A 20,840-nucleotide genomic window follows, 5' to 3' on the forward strand; every position below is an offset into this window, starting at 1 on the left:
ATAGTCACATTTTCTGAAATCTCAGATAATTTAAACATATTTTTAAACATTTGCTCTCACTACTTTTATAGCCAAGGACGACCATGTCTCTCTTTGTTCGTAATTAGAAGAGATGTCACGTGAAACACAGATCCTGTGGAACACAATATAAAACCATCATTTCAGTATTTTTGGTAATGGAATTATTAGATAAATATGATTTATTTATTCATAAAAGTCCTTTCCACCACCCCAACGTTTTCATATACTTTACCATCTCACATTGTCCCTGGCCTCTCCCCACTCTATTCTTACTCTTTTCTGTTCTTCCAATTTAAAATTCTTCGTATTTTCTTTCTTTTTGTAAAATATTTATTTATTTATTTTGGCTGCATATTTTCTTAACATACAATTTTACCCCTATGTTTGATCTGCTTGCTTTCTTCTAAAAACTTACCATCAGGTTTATCTGTCATATCCAAAGGGCCTATCAGGTTTATTTTACAAAACAAAGAAAAATCTTTTAAAAAAGTTATTCTGATCTAAGGAGTAAAGAAGAGTAAGGAGATGTTTCTTTCAAACCTAATGTTCAGCAACCTCAGCTACTAAGACAGCAGGATGTGAAGAGAATAGTATTTGCAGCAACATATAAAACACCCACTTTGTCAGAAAGATGAATAAACTGTCTCCCCTTGAGAAATGCACAGCTTAATGGTGAAGGCGGGCATAGTTGGAACCTATATATCCACCTACCTACTTAACTTGGATATTACACAGGCCTTTCAAACTTAAAATGTCAAAAAAAGAAACTAGATTTCCATCCCTTTCCCCCTAATTAGGTCAGACTCCCCATTTCAGCAAATAACATTATTACATTACAAGGCCAGAAAATGGAAAGTTATCTCTTTTCTTCAGCTCTCAAATCCAATCCACCAGCAACATCTGTTAATTTATCTTTAGAGTAGGTCTTAAATATACTTACTTCTCACCATTTTTTCTGTTATCCTTCTAACCCAAACCGTTGGATCGCACCTAGGCTGCTCTAGGAGCCTTCTAACTATTATCCTAGCTCCATCCTTGCAACGGTCCCATTTAGTCACCACATAGAATCCAGAAGACTTATTTTAAAATTAATAAGAGATTATACCATTTCCTTAATCAAAACCAATTAACACCTTCTAAAAAGTCCTCACATAAATCCCAATACCTTATCATGTCTCCTAAAGCCCTGCCTGATGTAGCCTCTACCAAAGCATTACTCATCCCACTGTCATCCATCCCTATCCTTTTCAGTTGTCCTGGCAAGTAAAAAAAAATTTCCAAGCCTTTCCTCCTTAGACGCTTATACTTGCCCCATCCCTTGTTTTGATTGCTACCGATCCCTGCTCACCAGCTCTATAAATTAGTGTTCCATCTTAGACATTAGATCTCAGGCAAAATATCATCTCCTCCAAGAGAGATGACTGCCCTAAATAAAACACACACATGGCTTCCCTGCTGGCGCAGTGGTTGAGAATCCGCCTGCCAATGCAGGGGACACGGGTTCGAGCCCTGGTCTGGGAAGATCCCACATGCCGCGGAGCAGTTGGGCCCGTGAGCCACAATTACTGAGCCTGCGTGTCTGGAGCCTGTACTCCGCAACAAGAGAGGCCGTGACAGTGAGAGGCCCGCACACCGCAATGAAGAGTGGTCCCCGCTTGCCACAACTAGAGAAAGCCCTCGCACAGAAACGAAGGCCCAACACGGCCAAAAATAAATAAATAATTAAATATATATATAGTGTGCCAACAATAGAAATATATTTTAAAAAAACACACACACACAATATTTTAATGTAAAGAACTCTTTATTTCCCTTATTGTATTAATTACAATCTGTAATTAATATGTTTTTATTTATTCTTCTGTACGTTGTCAGTCTTTTCCATCTAAAGGTCATCTCTAACGGGCATGTGAAATATTGTAAGGGCTTCATATGTATTTTCAATAAATAACTACATGATTTTAGTTTTAACTTATCCTATAAACATTTATAGAGTACGTCCCAGAAACTCTTCTTGGCCCATGGAGATCCAGCAATGAGCAAAACAAAGAAAAGTCCCTGACTCCATGGAGCTTACATTCTCCTTTATGGTAAATAAAATTATTGGATAAAAATATGATATACTTATCCATAAAAGTCCTCTCCATCACCCCAACTAACAGTAGGGAGGGGAGGTAGACGGTAAACACAAAAAAGTAAAGTATGTAATGTAAGTAAAATGAAACAGGAAAAGAACAGTTGGAAAGTGCATGTGAAGGTGGTATTTTTAACAAGGCGGTCAGGAATGACTTTACTGAGAGGGTGATATTTCAGAAGACTTGATGGATGGGTGGGAGGGAGCTATGCTGGTATCTGTGGGAAGAGCTGTCCAGGCTGAGGGCACGAGAACAAAGGCCCAGAAGTAGAGATGGTCCATATTATTTCAGGAGCAGTGAGAAGCCCAGGGTGGCTGACACGGCATGAATGATCAGAAGAGTTGAAAGAGAAAAGTACAGAACCCCAAAGGGAGTGGACTGAATAATGAAAGAATTGTGACCACTTCGGCTTTTACTTTAATAACATGGGAAGCCCTTAGAGAATTTTGTGGTGGTACCTAATTATACCAAATCATGGCAGTGCAATACATTAAGCATCTGCGAGCTCAAAGGTATCACCTCTGATTCATTCTGGGTGGTGCAGGGAGGGCAGAGTCAGCAAAGAATTCTTGGAGGAAATGATAGCTGAGATGACTTTCATTTACCTATCAAACTCCTACCCATCATTCAAAACGCATCCCAAGTGTTGCCTCCTCATGTTGCCCCTGTATCTTATGCATACTTCCATTTCATTATGCCACATGTTTATAATCTGTTTCTCTCTTAGGCCATGAGCTTCTTGGTGCCAGGGACCAAGTTACATTCCTGTCTGCATATTCAAAACCTGGCGCAGTGCATGGCAAACACTTGATGTCTCACAGACAAATAGGCATAAGAGTGGAGGTTAGAAAATGTGTGCTTCCTATTGGTGCTTCTGAATTAGCAGGATTTCAAAGTAATTGATTGGGCATCTCATCTGATGTTTCAATATATGATTAGATGATACTGCATTATCTTTGAACCTGAGGCAAGCATGAGAGCGCCGACAATAAAAGCACAGGATTAGCCTGTTTTCTTTCCAGTAGTTACTTTTCACCCTGCCTGCAGCCAAATGGTTCGCAGCCGCTATCACTGTTGCTAGCCATGTCAAAAAAGACAAAATATAGATACAGTAAGTCCCCTGCATACGAACCTTCAAGTTGTGAACTTTCAAAAATGCGAACATGCGCTCACATGTCCAATCACGTAAGTTAGTTCACGTGTCTGGCGTACATTGTCACGTGTGTGCATCCTCTACAAGTGGTTGTGCTTTTGTGTACTTTACAGTACTGCATAGAGTACAGTAGTACAGTATCTTTATTTCAAGCCCAGATGTCCAGAAGCAAGCTTAAAAAGTGTGGTGATGTATCTGGTAGTACTTTACTTTTCAAAGTACTGTACCGTAAGATTAAAAATGTTTTCTTTATTTTTTGTGTGTTTGTTTGTTTTTTATGTATTATTAATGTGAAAAGTATTATAAACCTATTACAGTACAGTACTATATAGCTGATTGTGTTAGTTGGGTACCTAGCCTTGCTTCGTTGGACTTACGAACAAATTGGACCTACAAATGCACTCTTGGAATGGAACTCGTTCATATATATAGGGGACTTACTTTACTCTTTTCTTGCTGATTTCTTTAACGCTAAAATTATCAATAAAAATTTGAGGCTTCATTTCATCAGTTATAGCAAGCCTTTCCTAGACATTTATTATTTGCAAATATCTTTAGTAAAAGTGACTAATTGGGTCAAGCAACCGGATGCTTTCACTGCATAATATTGTGTATGAGGATTATATATCATTTACCAAAATGTGTTTTTAATAACATAACTACACACACGATATTCTTAGATACGATTGCTCAGCCGCCTTAAGTGCCCAGTGGTTTTTCTTAACATGTAGATGTTTTGAAGTCACAAGGAATATGACAGTACAAATCTTCATTCCATCCTTCTCAATTCATTTCTTAAAAAATTTTTAGTCCATTTCCTTTTGCTCTGTTCATCTCCACACTGAGCTTTAGCATAAGCTAACCTTTCTTCTTCAGAATGTAGAAAAGCATTTGGAGATCATGCTCTCTACATTTAGAAACTGAGTGAAATAACTACCAATACAGAAAGAGTAAAATTCTGGTGAAGTATGTAATTTGTTCACAGAACTATTTATTTGAAGGTCGTTAATTATAAGGGAACATAATTGCAATTTTAATGTTACTAAGTAACCAAATGCTTACCATGGAATCATTTCAGTTGAGATAGAAAGATAATCCCATACACACTACCTCCACTGACAATCCTCTGCAGAATATATTTGGAATCTTTTAAGAGCTCTGTCTAATGCTAGTAATCAAAATGTTCTGCTTTTTTAGTGCATTAGTTACCATAGTGTGATAAATTGAATATAGAATTTTACATCTGAAGATCTCTTGAGAATGGTTTCAACATGTTAGCTTCGGTTGGGTCTTGTTAATTATATGTCATAGAGGGAGCTGTAAAAATATTTCAAGATAAAATTGCCAGAAGGGATTATATGATGGAGGTAACAGTTAAATATTTGCAGCATATGACCTTTATCTGCTAATCGGGTTTATGGACTTGCCTTGTATTTTGGATAATTCTGAAAGGAGAAATGCATTCTGCATTTACTGAATCATTTTTTTTTTAACTTTCATTTCCTAATGCCTCTGTTATCTTCACTCGTAAGGTGAGTAACATCTGCCCATGTCAACACAGTTTTGATTCAGCAGAATGGGAGAGGATATAATATAGTGATAAAAAGTACAGGCTCTGGAGTCTCACAACCTGTGTTCTAGCCAGTCAACTTCTGTGATATTGGGTTATTCACTTAGTCTCTCTGAACTTCATTTTCCTCCTCTGTATTTAGTGGAGGGCAATAGCTACCACACAAAATTACTGTCATAATTAAACGTGATTTGCACTCAAAGCACTCAGCACAAAATCTGGCAACTAAGTAAGAGTGGGCTCAGTGGAAAGAGAGTGATGATCAAGTACTCCTCCACTGGGCACAAGAATGGAGAGGAGAAGTGTGCTCCCATGGGTGGTTGTGAACAAGCAGATTTTTTTTTGTCCTTTTTTTTTTTACATCTTTATTGGAGTATAATTGTTTTATGATGTTGTGTTAGTTTCTGCTGTATAACAAACTGAATCAGCTATATGTATACATATATCGCCATAACCCCTCCGTCTTGAGCCTCCCTCCCACCCTCCCTATCCCACCCCTATAGGTAGACACAAATCATCAAGCTGATGTCCCTGTGCTATGTGGCTGCTTCCCACTACCTATCTATTTTATATTTGGTAGTGTATATATGTCCATGCCACTCTCTCACCTCGTCCCAGCTTCCCCCTCCCCCCACCCCATGTCCTCTCAAGTCCATTCTCTACGTCTGTGTCTTTATTCCTGTTCTGCCCCTAGGTTCATCAGAACCTTTTTTTTTTTTAGATTCTATATATATGTGTTAGCATACGGTATTTGTTTTTCTCTTTCTGACTTACTTCACTCTGTATGACAGTCTTTTTTTTTTTTTTTTTTTTTTTTTTTTTGTGGTACGCGGGCCTCTCACTGCTGTGGCCTCTCCCATTGCGGAGCACAGGCTCCGGACGCACAGGCTCAGCGGCCATGGCTCACAGGCCCAGCCGCTCCAGGGCATGTGGGATCTTCCCAGACCGGGGCATGAACCCATGTCCCCTGCATCGGCAGGCGAACTCTCAACCACTGCGCCACCAGGGAAGCCCTGTATGGCAGTCTTTATGTTCATCCACATATCTACAAACGACCCAGTTTCATTCCTTTTTATGGCTGAGTAATATTCCATTGTATACATGTGCCACATCTTCTTTATCCATTCATCTGTTGATGGACACTTAGTTTGCTTCCATGTCCTGGCTATTGTAAATAGTGCTGCAATGAACATTGTGGTACATGACTCTTTTTGAGTTATGGTTTTCTCAGGGTATATGCCCAGTAGTGGGATTGCTGGGTCATATGGTAGTTCTATTTTTAGTTTTTTAAGGAACCTCCCTACTGTTCTCCATGGTGGCTGTATCAATTTACATTCCCACCAACAGTACAGGAGAGTTCCCTTTTCACCACACCCTCTCCAGCATTTATTGTTTGTAGATTTTCTGATGATGGCCATTCTGACTGGTGTGAGGTGATCCCTCATTGTGGTTTTGATTTGCATTTGTCTAATGATTAGTGATGTTGAGCACCCTTTCATGTGTTTGTTGGCAATCTGTATATCTTCTTTGGGGAAATGTCTATTTAGGTCTTCCGCCCATTTTTGGACTGGTGGTTTGTTTTTTTGGTATTGAGCTGTATGAGCTGGAACAAGGAGATTTTTACACTAAGTGGCCGCTAATCGTGTCTAATGGATTGGTATATGATTAGGTGACACTGCCTTATCTTTGACACCTAAGCAGGGCATGAGATTGCTGTGGACCCAAACAGGATATCTGCTTATTTGCTTTCCAGTAGTTGCTTTCCACCCTGCCTGCTGCTGTGGAATTGTGTGTTGTACTGGTGCATGTGTAGCAAATGGATCTCTGGGAGAAAAACAGGGAATGGGGAGGTGACATGGAGGGAGCTTGGTTTACAACATTATGAGAACTTGGGAAGAAATGTGCATCAAAGTGGGTTCCTGTAAACTGGCATGAGGCTGGCACAGCACTTCACTGATTATGGGGAATTATTTTTTCTTTTGTGTATAGAAGGATTCACTGCTAGCAGATTTATGGGATCAAAAGATGGAATGTAAAAGTAATCACTAGTGTTTCCTATGTGCCAGCATGTAAGGTGCTTTGCAAGCACTAACCCATCTAATCCTCCCCAAACCCTGTAAAATGGGTGTTTTATACATTTTAGAGATAAGAGAATGAAAGTTAAGGTATTTTCTAAGTGCAAATGAAAAGGACTAGAAATGCTCCTTCGATTCTGTCATAATATGTCAGCTGCTGCCTCAGTCATAAGGATGTTCTAGCATTCAAGATGAATATGGGTAGAGTTGTCCTACTTACCCAGAGAGAGGAAAAGAAAAAATCATTAGTATCAGAAGTCAGGCTTCCGCAAAGTCACGGTTATTGTATAGTAGACCTAACTCTGGGATACACACACTGCTCAAACTACTGCCTCTGCTTCGTTGCTTCCTTTGTCTTTGCTTTTACTCTGATTTCTGCTCAGACACACCTGCCTACCTGCATTCTTTTCTTTTCCTTCTTATTGCAGTGTTCTAGAGCCTGCAGAATTTTAAATAGTCAACTTGTATTGACAAACAGACAACATCTGGGGTGACAAACTATTATGTAATGGAAGCTCAGTCATAATGTATATGCACAATGAGGAAATGACCCAATACTTAATACTGGATTGTTTACAGGATCCTAAAGACTCAGGGATGATCCTAATGAGCAAATCACTTGAACTAAGTCTATCACGTTGAGTTTAATTTGAAGATAGTTCCAAATTACTGTAAAAGGATGGTTAAACTTCACTAAATCTAAGAGACAGCATCCGCATCTCTAACTATATGTAAAGATGCCTTCACTCTATTTTGGAAAGTGTGGAAACAAACACAATGTTTAGAAAATAATTAATTTGGGCGTGACTCGGCTGGATTTAGAGTCCAGCCTTTGGAGTCAGGAAGATTTTAGTTTCAGTCCTGGCTCTACCACAGTCTAGCATGGTGATCCCAGGCAAATGGCTTAATCTTCAAACCTCAGTTGTCATCTGTAAAATGGAAACAATATTCATTTTTAACTAATGAATTTGTTGCAAAGATAAAAGCCAACAATGTCTGTAAAGGGCTCAGCACTCTGCCTCGCATACTTAATGAGTGGTCCATGAGTGTGTGCTGCCATTATCACTACTGATGTTTCCTCGGAAACCTGTTGGGACCACAGTTGATCAGTCTTGAACCATTTGAATCGACATTTTAACTATTTGGGCATCACGGTAATAAAGACAATTTTTCCCCCATAACACGGTGAAACCTAACATTTTCCAGTACCCAGAGCATACAGAGCTATAGCCTCATTTACAATAAGGACAATCTTAAATGAGCCAATACATGTAAAATTACAGGGTAGTGTCTGACAAAAAATATGTACTTAGTAAAAGTTAGCCATTGCTATTACTGCTACTACTACTACTACAAGTATAATTGATGTTTTCTTATTAAAAATTCAATTTTTTCTTAGTTTTTGAAAACATTAGACCTAACATATTTTCATAATTATCATGTGATACAAGGAGAAAAATCTGTAAAAACCTAAATAAATACAAATTATAATTTGGTGAATCACAATATTCTGTCAGTGCATAAACGCAAAATTTTTATCCAAGAGGGATAGCATATGAAGAAGCCTTGGAAATGACGTGTGTAAATCCAGTACCGTGTCAGTGAGATTCTCAGGCTCCTGCTGTCTTGCAGCCACGTTGCTGGCAGCTAGAAGTGTCCCTGATTCCTCTGCACAGCATGGGATCTCAGCTCTGTTGGCCTGTCAGTTTCAACAGGTGTCACTGAGCTCAGAGGTGATTAGACCCAGGATGCTAGTTCCCCTGTGAGGCCAAAATGCCATGCCTGGGTTGTTGTATGGTCAGCACCTTGAAGGTTCCTTTCTATGTTCACACTTAGCAGGAATCCAAGGACCCTTCTGAAAGTCACTGGGCAGCAGAACAAGCTCACTATTTGCCTGACAAATGGGCCTGGTTGGAAGCAACCAGGGGACCATCTGTGAGAATCAAACGAAGTTACAATGACTGGAATCACGGCCAGGAAAATCCAACCTGCTTGGAAATTCCAAGCAAAGGGCTGTACACCTTTGCTTCACTTAACTGTATATACAACATTATATGTGTGCAAAAGTGTGGATAGAGCGGTTTGAGTTCTGCATATATCCGTGAACAAATGAAAGACGCGTGCCTACACAATAAGGACTCATATATATCTTGTGAGGTCCATCTCTGTTTACGTAGTGTTTTCAGTTTTCGGAGTCAGATGTAAAGAGTGCTGATAATCAGAGAGACAGATCTTAAAAATGTTGAATCTTCTCTTCCCCTTCATGCTTTCTTTCTTAGCTACCCCTATGCCCCACATACTCTTCAAAATAAGCCTTGCAATGAAAGATTACATCAAAAGAAAATACAGAACACAGTAGCTTGATTGCTTCTCTACTGTCCCATTAATTTGTTTTTCCAGCTCTAAATGCCATATGTACAGCTTCTCAAAAGACTAGGATCAGCCTAAAGTGATTTTCAAGAAGTTTTAAGATTTCCTAGTGAAAAAAAATCTCCATGTTTTAATGACTACAGAAATGAGGTGTGTGAATAGCTCAAAGAACGATGCAAATGTGTCTCACTCTTGCGATCTGCTTCCATTGGTAATGGTAGTTTATTTTTGAGAGGTTGTCATATTTTCTCTGTTTCTAAGAACTCACCTGAGATATATTTATATATCTCCTAAATATATAGATAGTCTGAAAATTCAAACTAATATTTGATAACATTCATGGACATTATGTATGTACCCTCAAATATATTACCTGAATTCACTCTCTTCACTCTAAAATAGATTCAGTGGTATTATTGTCCCCATTTTCCAGATGAGCAAACTGATCCACAAAGAAGTTAAGACACTTTCCCAGTATTATATGACTGGAAAGTAGCTTGGTCAACCCTATCTAGACAGGCTAAGAAAAGGAGTCTAAAACCATAACTAGTCTAAACCATGCTCACAACCATCTGTAGTGGGAGTTAAAAAAATTAAAAAAAAAACAACCAACCACTTAGTACTTTTACTAGTATTTTGGAAATTTTCAAAGATGGAAGTAATAGAGGAAACACTTCATTAGAAAAAGCAGCACAGTATAGTGGAGAAACAGCCTGGCATGATATTTAAGAACGTTCCAGCAGGGAAGGCAAGTACTAAAATATCACTGCACAATTAATTGTTATCATTATAAGTGCTACAGGGAAAACACACAGGATACCATAAGAGCCAATTCAAAGAGGACTTTCCTAATCTCCCTTATTTCTGCAGGAAAGGATTCTGCAGAAGAACTGAAACTTGGAGAATGGGTTAGACTTTGCTAGAGAAAGGAGGTATAGGGAGAACATTCCAGGCATAGGGAGTAGCATCTCATTTTCTAGGGATGAAAAACCCAGAGTGGCTAGAACATGGAGAGCCAGAGGGAGAAGCACCAGTTGCACTAGTCCAGGAAGAGGTGATGAGGGCCACGACTAGGGTGGTCCTCATGCTCAAGAGGGACAGGATGCAAGAGACATCATGGAGTTGGTGTTCATGGGTAGTGTTGACCTGTGTGGCGAAGAGGGTTGAGGTGAAGCTGCGGCTGTTGATGAGCTGTAGCAGATGAGCTGTGGCTTTTGCTTTCTGGTGACTAAGAACCCAAATAAGGAAAGCTTTTAGTTGCAATATAGAAGTTAGGAGGAAGAGCAGTTTCAAGGGTGAAGAACCTCTTCCAGAACTGTATGTCTAGGCAGGCATAAATGTGGGTGTGTGAGGATATTAATTTCTTTAATTCTGAAATTAGAAAGCTCTGATGTCATTTCCTCTTTCTCCTGAAAGAGCATAGAACAAAATGCTATTATTGAAACCTTCAGATAATTGGGGGTTTTCTAAATAGCAGGAAAGTTGAACACCAATCCAAACTCAAAACAGTGTTCTGTTTCCTTAGCCTCCGTGGCAGTGTGATCCTTTATCCCCAGCACAACCCAATACATTTAAGACACCGGAGAACAAAACGTGGTACGCTTGTTTTCTTCAGAGCAAATGCCACCCTGGCTAGATTCAGCCAGATGAAGAATTGAAGGGATCTCAACTTGTCTGCTGCTCCCAAATAGCTGTGAAAGGCTAAATTATCCTTTTAGGGCTCCTATTTACAGCTCCAGCAGCTTAGCTAGACACTTCTGCATGTATCCGGGAGGTAGTTGAGAACAGTGGATAGAACACAACTTGAGACTGAACACCCCACCGTTTAAATACCCTGTCCACCATTTTCTCACTAATATGGTTACTTCAGTGGCTCTCTGAGTATCAGATTCTTCACCCATCAAGGATTTTGGTGAGAATTAAACTCCATAAATTCTGCAAGTTATTTATTATACAAAACGCAGCCCTGGTCTAGATAGAGTAAGCACTCAATAAATGGTAGCTTCTTTTATTTAACCCAGAAGAGAAGCAGGCAAGATCCTGCCTCCGTAGGGAGCAGTGAATGTGTTACATAAAATATATTTAAACTCCAGGAAACCTAACTGAAACTATCCTAAATGACACATAATTTGAAACAACTCCTCTCCCCATTTTAACAGAGAAACATCTTTGCTTAAAAATACACAGATTAACTAAGAACAGAACCTGGAATTGATCATATAAATTCTGCGGCCACGGTGATACAAAAAAACAAACAAGCTGTCCAACAGAGCCACACGTATAATTTTAAATTTTCTAATGGCAACATTATAAAAGTGAAAGGAGCAGGTGAAAATTTTAATATTATATTTAATTTATCTAAAATATTACCATTTCAACATGTAACTGATATAAAAATTATTGAACTATTTTTCTTTCTCTTTTTTGGTACTAAGTCTTCAAAATCATAAGTGTGTTTTACACCTTCAGCACATCTTAATTCAGACCACCAGTCACATCAAATGGCTAGTGGCTACCATACTGAACAGCTCAGGGCTAGATGATCTCTAAAAATCTCTCATCCTACAGTATTAACTACATATGTAGCCATTTGTTTTTCTTTTCTTATTGAATGTTATTTTTCATGAGCACATGGGTTTACAATGGAGTGAGGGATGAAATTCTGATTTAACTGAGTTAAAAATGAGAAAAGGACATTTAACTTGCTTAGCAACTGCTGAGTGGCAATATGGTCATATCTGTCCAGGAATCCATTCTGAGGCTAAGTGACAAATGTCCCTCTGTTATTCTTTTTAGAACTGAATAGATTCTAAAATAATTATATTTAAATTAACCCTCCACCAAATTCTACTAATACATGTGTTGTAAATGATTTAAATCATTAGATGCCCCAGAATTGTAACCCTTATCAATTTCTGTCAAGAATACATTCTTTGCTGGAAGCATATTCTTGTTACTCCTTTCATGTGATAAAATTCTGTTCGGTTTTAGTGACACACACTATCAATCATAAAGTAATAAAACAAATGTATAACCAAGCCAACACAATTTCTGATTTCCTTGTTAAAACAGAAACTATTTGGAATTTTCATCTATTAGGTTAAAAGCAAGGAGTTTTTTTCAATAGATTTCTTTATGAATAGACTATTTTTTAGAAGTTTTAGATTTATAGAAAAATTGAGCAAATGGTTCCCTATTACCTCTGAAACACACACATAAACAATTCCCCCTATTAACATCTTTAATACACTAATTGTAAAGAAATATGGTACATTTGTTTAATTAAAACGTTGATACATCATTATTAAGTCCATATATTAAGTCCATATATTAAGTCCATATATTAAGATTTATAAAGTCCATATATTAAGATTTCCTTAGTTTTTACCGAACGTCCTTTTCCTGTGCTCAAATCCCATCCAAGATACCACATTGCATTTAATCATCATGTCTCCTTAGGCTCCTCATGGCTGCGATGGTTTCTCATACTTTCCTTGTTTTCTATGACTTTGAGAATTTTAATGAGTACTGGTGAGGTCTTTTGTAAAATATTCCCAAATTGAGATTTGATTGATATTTTTCTCATGGTTAACTGGGGTTATAGATTCTTGGAAGGGAGAGCATAGAGGCAAAGTACCATTTTAATCGCATCATATCGAGGATGCAAACTGTCAACATGATTCGATTTATGACTGTTGATGTTGATCTTGATGACCTGGCTGAAGGAGTGTTTATCAGGTTTCCCCACTTGTAAAGTTCCTCTCCCCTCCCGCTTCCACACTTTACTCTTTGGAAGAAAGTCACTACACATACTCTCACTTTAAGATTATAGAGTTTTGCTCCCTCTCCTTTATGGTGGAATACTTACATAATTTATTTGGAATTCTTCCATAGAGGAGATTTGTCGATTCTCTCTCATTTATTAATTTAATCAACTATTTATTTACACTGTATCAGTGTGAACTTGTGTCTATTTATTTTATACTTTACATTATAATCTAATAATACTTTTTTGTTGCCCAAATTGTCCTGCTTTGTCCATTGGGAGTCCTTTCAGTTGGCTCTTGTGCCCCTTCGATATTCCCCCATCAATTTGTATGTGTGTGTGTGTGTGTCTGTGAGCACTTCCTTACTTCATCATGGTACTACAGTATGTTCCAAGCTCATCTTTAAATATTATCTGCACCTAGAATCAGCCATGTCTCCAAGCAGCCCTTGTTACTTGTGTTGGAGAATGGTAATAGAAATCAAGATCTGGATACTAGGTGTGCTCATTACTACTAGGCTGTTTCGGCCATGAAAGCAAAGAAATGTATGTGTGTATACTACGCTGTGTATATACATATCTATAGACAGTTCTACATGTAATTATCTGTATGTCTATTAAATTAAACATGAGTTCTTACTGATGTCTCCAGTTCTAATCTATTACATATGGATCATTATAGCCTCCTCACCTTGCTGATCTGTAAAATCCCACCCCAACAGTGAGAAACCAGGCTTCCATCATCTGCTATCCATTTACTTAATTCTTCAATTGAGGAATACTTATATATCAGTATCATCATACTTAAGTCATATTCCCACAGTCAACAGCTTCACTGACTTCAGCACAGTATTTTCGTGCAATTCCTTTTGCCTTATAGGCTCCATTTATTTCCAAATATACTTGGGCCAGTGAGGTTGTTTCATATGCTTTCATATGCTTTTAATAAAGTTAGATACTCTTGTTACAGTCTGCATTCTTTCCTGGTATCCCCAAAATCCTAAATGGCTTTTTATTAAATTGTTTGCATTAAGATTCACTTTTGTTTTATCAATTTCTATAGATTTTTGACAAAGGCGTAAAGGCATATATCTACCAATATAGCAGGGGTCCCCAAGCCCTGGGCTGCGGACTGTATCATTCCGCACCCTGTTTAGGAACCAGGTTGCACAGCCGGAGGTGAGCAGCAGGCGAGTGAGCGAAGCTTCATCTGCCGCTCCCGATCGCTCACATTACCACCTGAACCATCCCCCCGCCGCCCGTGGAAAAATTGTCTTCCACGAAACCGGTCTTTGGTGCCAAAAAGGCTGGGGACCACTGCAGTATAGGATCATACAAAACAGTTTCACTGCCCTGATAATCCCTTGTGTTTTATATATTCATTCCTCCTCCCTTCCCAAAGCCTTAGCAACCACTTTACTTTTGGGTGTCTCTATGGTTTTGCCTTTTCCGTAATGTAATATAGTTGAAATAACTTAGTATTTAGCATTTAAGACTGCTCTGTTCATTGGCAAGCCACTTAATGTTTTTCCATGTCTTTTCATGGCTTGATAGCTTATATCTGTTTATCACTGAATAATACTCCATTGTATGGATGTACCACAGTGTATTCATTCTCCTATTGCAGAATATCACAGTCACTTCCTATTTGGGGCAATTATGAATAAAGTTGCTGTAAACATTTAGCTGCTGGTTTTTATGTGAATTAAGTTCCCAACTCAATTGGGAATAAACCTAGGAATACAATTGGATCATATGGTAGCTTTGTAAGAAACTGCCAGTCTTCCGAAGTTTACTATTTTACATTCCCATCAGAAATGAATAAGAATTTCTGTTGCTCTGTATCCTCACAAGCAGTTGGTACTGTCAGGTTTTTTTTTGTTTTTTGTTTTTAATTTTAACCATTCTAATAGGTATGTAGGGGTATCTCGTTATAATTTACAATTCCCTGCTGACAAATGACGTTGAATATCTTTTCATATATTTATTTGCCATCTGTGTACCTTCTTTGGTGAAGTGTCTGTTCAGGTCTTTTTCCAGTTTTTAATTTGGATTGTTTATTTTCTTATTGTTGAGTTTTAAGAGTTCTTTGTATACCTTGGATACAAATTCTTTATCAGGTATGTCTTTCAAATATTTTCTCCCAGTATGTGGTTTGTTTCTTCGTGCTCTTAAGAATGTTGTTCAGAGAGCAGAGTTTTAAATTTAATGAAGTTGAATTTATCTTTTTTTGTCCATGGATTATGTTTTTTTGGCGTTGTAACTAAAAACCCAGTGCAAAGCCCAAGATCACCTAGATTTTCTCCTATACTATCTTCTAAAAGTTTTATATTTTTGCATTTTACATTTATGTTTATGATCCATTGTGAGTTAATTTTTTTGAAAAGTGTTAAGGTCTGTGTCTACATTCATTTTTTAAATGGGTGTCCAGTTGTTGCAGCACCATTTATTGAAAAGATAATCTTCTCTCCATTGAATTTCCTTTGTTCTTTTTCATAGTAAGTTGTCTCTATTTGTGTGGGTTCTATTTTGGTTCTATTTGGGTTCTCTGTTTGGGTTCTCTGTTTTACTTCATTTATCTGTGTGTCTATTCTTTCACCAATACTATGCTGTTTTTATTACTGTAGCTTTATAAGAAGTCTTGAAGATGGGTAATGTCTGTCCTCCAACTTTTTTCTTATTCTTCACTATTGTGTTGGCTCTTCTGGGTCTTTTGCTTTTCCATACAAAATTTAGTATCAAATTTTTGATATCCACAAATATCTTGCATACAGAGGCTAAAACTGAAGGGACAGAAAAAAATATTCCATGTAAATGGTAACCAAAAGTGAGCAGGATTGGCTACACTTATGTCAGATATAACAGAATTTAAGTGAGAAGCTGTCACAAGAGACAGTGAAAGTTACCATGTAATAATAAAAGGGTCAATTAATCAGGAAGACATAACAATTATACTTTAAAACAACTATATGTGTGTTTTTTCTGCATCAACTGATATGATGATATGGTTTTTCTTCCTTAGCCTGTTGATGTGATGGATTATAGCACTTGATTTTCAAATGTTGAACCAGCCTTGCATACATGAAAATCATCTGGCTGGGTAACTTCTTTTCCAGGGGAAGGTTATTAATTATTGATTCCATTTCCTTAGTAGTCAAAAACCCATTCAGAAATACTTCTCCTTGCATAAGCTTGTGTGAATTTTGGTAGTTTGTATCTTTCAAGTAATTGGTCCAGTTCACCTAAGTTATAAGATTTGTGGGCATAGAGGTGTTCATAATACTCCTTTATTATCTTTTAATATCGAGGGTATCAGCAGTTATCATCCTGTTTCATTTCTGATATTAGCAAGTTGTGTCTTCTCTATTTTTTATTGGTTAGCTTGAATAGATGTTTATAATGTTTAATAGTCTTTTCTAAGAACCAGCTTTTAGTTTCATTTATTTTCTCTATTGAGTCTTGCTTTCAATTTCATTGAGGTGTGCTAAAATTTTATTACCTCTTTTCTTCTGCTTTCTTTAGATTTAAATTCTCTTCTTTCTTTGGTTTTGAAGGTAAAAGTTTAGGCTATTGATTTTAGATACTTTTTCCTTTCTAGTATGTGCATTCAATGCTACTAATTTCACTCTAAGGTCTGCTTTTACTGCCTCCTACAAATTTTGATATTTCATTTTCAAAATATTCTTTTATTTCCCTAAGACTTCTTCTTCGACATATGTATGGGAAACATTTGACACTGTACTCTAGCATGTATCTACACTCTTGGAAAGAGTTGGGGTTTTTTTTGTTTGTTTTTTTGTGTGTGGTACGCGGGCCTCTCACTGTTGTGGCCTCTCCCGTTGAGGAGCACAGGCTCCGGACGTGCAGCCTCAGCGGCCATGGCTCACGGGCCCAGCCGCTCTGCGGCATGTGGGATCCTCCCAGACCGGGGCACGAACCCGTGTCCCCTGCATCGGCAGGCAGACTCTCAACCACTGCGCCACCAGGGAAGCCCTTGGAAAGAGTTTTGATGTCTTAACTTTTCATTATCAAGAAATGGGTTGCCAGTTTAGGGGCCTATGGTTTCAATGAGAAACAGAACGTGAATACAGATGGGATTTTCTCATTAAAAATATTAAAGAGGGTATCTTGCTTATAGAATCACAGTGTTACACTGATGGTACATTTAGTATGTACCATCACTTTAATCTCTAAATTTCAAAAAATGTATAACATTTAAAAAATTTTTGCTTCAATTGGATAATCTCTCTACCTAAAAGTTCCAGGGAAAATATAAGTTCTAAAGTGTGTGATTAACAAAGTTTGCATTTTCCTGGCTAGATTTCTTGACTTCATTATCACTTTAAAATTTTTATATTGGCAACAGCAACTGTAATTCTCCTTCATTCTCAAATGCTCACATGCTATATATTTTCTCTGCTTACAATTAGCTTTGATGTGTGAATGTACAGAAAATGGTTATTCTAGCCATATAACAAGAGATCAGGAGTTCTGGAAACTTACTGTAAAGTGCATATAATAAGACTACTTATCTCAAAGAGTTTTTAAGAATTAGAGGAAATAACACCTGAGTTGAGGTGTTTGTTGGGACATGCTAAAGAGGACAAAGAGGAGTGGAGGGAATCTGAGGATTAGGAAACTCACTGCAAAGGCTGGAAGCAAGGGGGGCCATAATGGTCAACATTTATTGAGTGCTTACTGTATACTAGTCTCTCAGCAAAGGGTCATTTCTTCTAATTCTCAAACAACTCTTTGAGATAAGTAGTCTTATTATATTCATTTTACAAATGAAGGAACTGAGACACAGAGAGGCTAGAAAAATTGTCCAAAGTCACATAGGTAGTAAATGGAGAAACCAAAACTTGTTTAACCTAAGCTCATGCCAGAGACTTACCATTTGATTATTTTGTCTCCATAGAAAATGAAGATCAAAGGTTAAATGAAATGCTAGAACCAAGGAAGCAATCTAGAACAAGTGTTCATACAGGAGTGTATGTCAAAAACAGAAAGTCAAATCACAGTGGTTACTTAGAACTTTGGAACATTAATTCAGAAAACAGAGAATAAAGCAAGGTGGGTGATCATAGGTCATCCAGGAAACAAGTCAGGAAGCTGTTTTCTATCCCAGACATAAGTAATCAAAGAAGCTTCTCAGTGAAGTGTCCCTGTCTGGCTAACCCTGGCCACATTAGTGATAATTCCTCATCTTACCGTACCAGAGACATCCTGACTACACTTCACAATGAAAACTGGTTTTACCAACTTTTGAATATCAAATAAGTATTACATAATATTAATAAATGATTCTTAATACTTTACTAGGTGTGATTATGATATTATAAAATATATCTTTTTAAATATCTATTAGAAATAACTAATAATGTATTGCAGGTAAAGTGCCTTGATGTAAAGGATTTGCTTTAAAATACTAGAGCAAGAGAGAGAGAGAGTTTAGGTGAGACAAGATGACTGGCAACATTTTGATGGATAAATGGGGATTCATTATATGATCCTGTCTCTCTTTGTATATGTCTGAAACTTTCTATAAGTAAAAGGTTAAAAAGAAAAGTGGTTTCATTTCAAGATTTTATGCTTATTGGTGATGGAGTTGGGTAATTTTATCTCAAACAGTAGGTGTCTGTTCGACAGATTTCAAATCAGCAAGGTAACTTGAAATGAAGTCTTATTTAACATATATTAAAACCCATTAAGCATATCAAACTTTGTAGCTAAGAATACCCATTTTTGATCAAGGCAAGAAAAATACAATTACTTTTATGATATTTGAATATTTTTAAGATCAAATTATACAGATTTTTATATGCAAGACTAAAAAGAGGAAAAGGAACATTTTTGAAAGATATTATTTCCTCCTAATAGTCTGCTTCTAATCCCAGTGGGAAACCAAAATAAGGAGAACTTAAAATTTCAGATCACTTAATTCAAGGAAGTTTCCCTTCAAGCTTGTTTCTCAAAATGAATTTGATTTTATTCTGATTTTAAATCTGTACCTAAATTTTATTACTCCTTGCCCTTGGACCACTGATTGGTGTCATTAAGTACTTGTCTACTTATAGTTTTCCATTTTGGTCTCATTAGCAGAGGAAGATCTATCTGCTGCTTCTCTATTTTGAAGAGTTTTCTTAATTTCTGTTGCCTTCCCCAGGGACCAAGGCTCACTGTCACTGGCTCTTCCTCTAGACTGGATTCTGGGTTGTGCAGTACCTGCAAAGGAGAAAATCAGTTGAGAGAAATGTGGTATGAGAGAGATGAGGAAATGAGATAAATAAAGGTTACAAAACTTTTTAAACAGAATCATTTGGGAGATCCAGTCAGTTGAAGTCAGTTGGCTCCTGTTTCCATCTATCCTACAAAGGTTGGGATGTTTATAGACAAAGTTGGGTCCCAGGTCAACTGGATATTATCAGACCCTTATGGTTTATCCATGAACCACTTCCTCTAGACCTTGTAAGTGTGCTTCCCTCTTGAAGGCCTCAGGAGGTTCTGAGCATGTGAAGAAACTAACTAAAAAAAAAAAGCCAGGGTTGAGGGTGGATGCTGGGAACCCTTTGCCCAGAGCTTGCCTATAGCAGCCCTTTGCCACCAGTATCACTACTGATATGGGCTGTGTCAGCAGTATGTGCAGTACCATCCTTGATGTTGAGGAGAATATGAAGAGGTATCCAAGCTTGCCATCTTCTTGGGGACACAGGGCTGGCACAGAGCAAAAATCATTGGAAAGGTTTATATAACAGGATATATAACAAGGTCAAGGTCCACATGAATTATTCAGACTGAGAATGTTATGGGAATTCAGTGGAGATTTAGGGAATGTCAAGAGATCTGAGCAGTAGAGAAGCAAAAACAGGGCCTTTGGAGCCTATAGACCTGGGTATTAAATCTGGCTTTGCCACTTCTTGAGCATGTAACCTTGTGAAAGTCACTTAACCACTCTGCAATGCATTGATGTTTTTATCTGCAAGGTTGATAATGGTTATACTATCAGGTATTAATAAAAATAAATTGCTATTATTATAGAGCCAAGCATATAGTTGGTGTTCAGTCAGTGGGGGCCAGCATTATTAATCAGTGTACTCTAGTGGACTTGCTTAGTTCTAAATTGGCATGTAGATATATGACTATCCTGGGATATTTTGAACTTACCCTGTCTTAAAACCCAACGGTCATCAAATGCTTGCATATTATTTTGAGATTTTAGAAAGTGTCTCTGATAGAATTGTTATGGGTTGATTTCTGGGTCAAGAATAAACAAATTCCTGAGACTGGAGTCCAGGCTTAGCACTGGCACTGGTTCATCAAATGGACCAGCCATGATTCCATTCCTGCAGGACAGCATGGAGCGACAGGATGAGCTCTGCCACTTTTCTGAAGCCTTAGTTTTCTCTCGTGTCCTGGGACAGTGACACCTGCCTTTCAAGGCTTATATGGGGATTGAATGAGTGGGGTCTGGGAAAAGCATAGCAATGTGTATTTTTCCACGATAGATACTTAATAACTGTTAGTTTCTTCCCTCCTCTTCCATTCCCTATTTCTGGGCTTCAGTTGAAGAAGCTGTAAAATGAAGAGGATGGATTTTGTAACTTTTAAGGTCTCCACCAGCCTATAACTCAATGGTTGCTGCGTATCTACTTACAGCAAAGGTGACCTTGTCATAAATAATGGTTTGCTGCACAGAATGTCTGGCTGTTAATGTCTCTCTGTCTGTTTGTAATGCATTGCTATTAAGTCT

At 37.7% G+C, this 20,840-nt stretch overlaps 1 protein-coding gene and 1 long non-coding RNA gene across 5 annotated transcripts in view; one reads left to right on the forward strand and one right to left on the reverse strand.

Moving 5' to 3' along the window:
• Window positions 1-20,840, forward strand: part of GRM5 (glutamate metabotropic receptor 5) — a 533,478-nt gene that overhangs the window by 254,655 nt on the left and 257,983 nt on the right. The window lies entirely within an intron of this gene.
• The window catches only part of LOC109552342 (uncharacterized), a 265,244-nt gene continuing 256,955 nt past the window's right edge, over window positions 12,552-20,840 (reverse strand). For both annotated transcript variants that reach the window (XR_012333377.1, XR_012333376.1), the window contains one exon: window positions 12,552-19,315. This is a non-coding gene — a long non-coding RNA (uncharacterized lncRNA). The remainder of the gene's footprint in view (window positions 19,316-20,840) is intronic.

This window comes from Tursiops truncatus, chromosome 8, assembly GCF_011762595.2.
Source record: "Tursiops truncatus isolate mTurTru1 chromosome 8, mTurTru1.mat.Y, whole genome shotgun sequence".
In the NCBI taxonomy this organism is placed as follows: Eukaryota; Metazoa; Chordata; class Mammalia; order Artiodactyla; family Delphinidae; genus Tursiops; species Tursiops truncatus.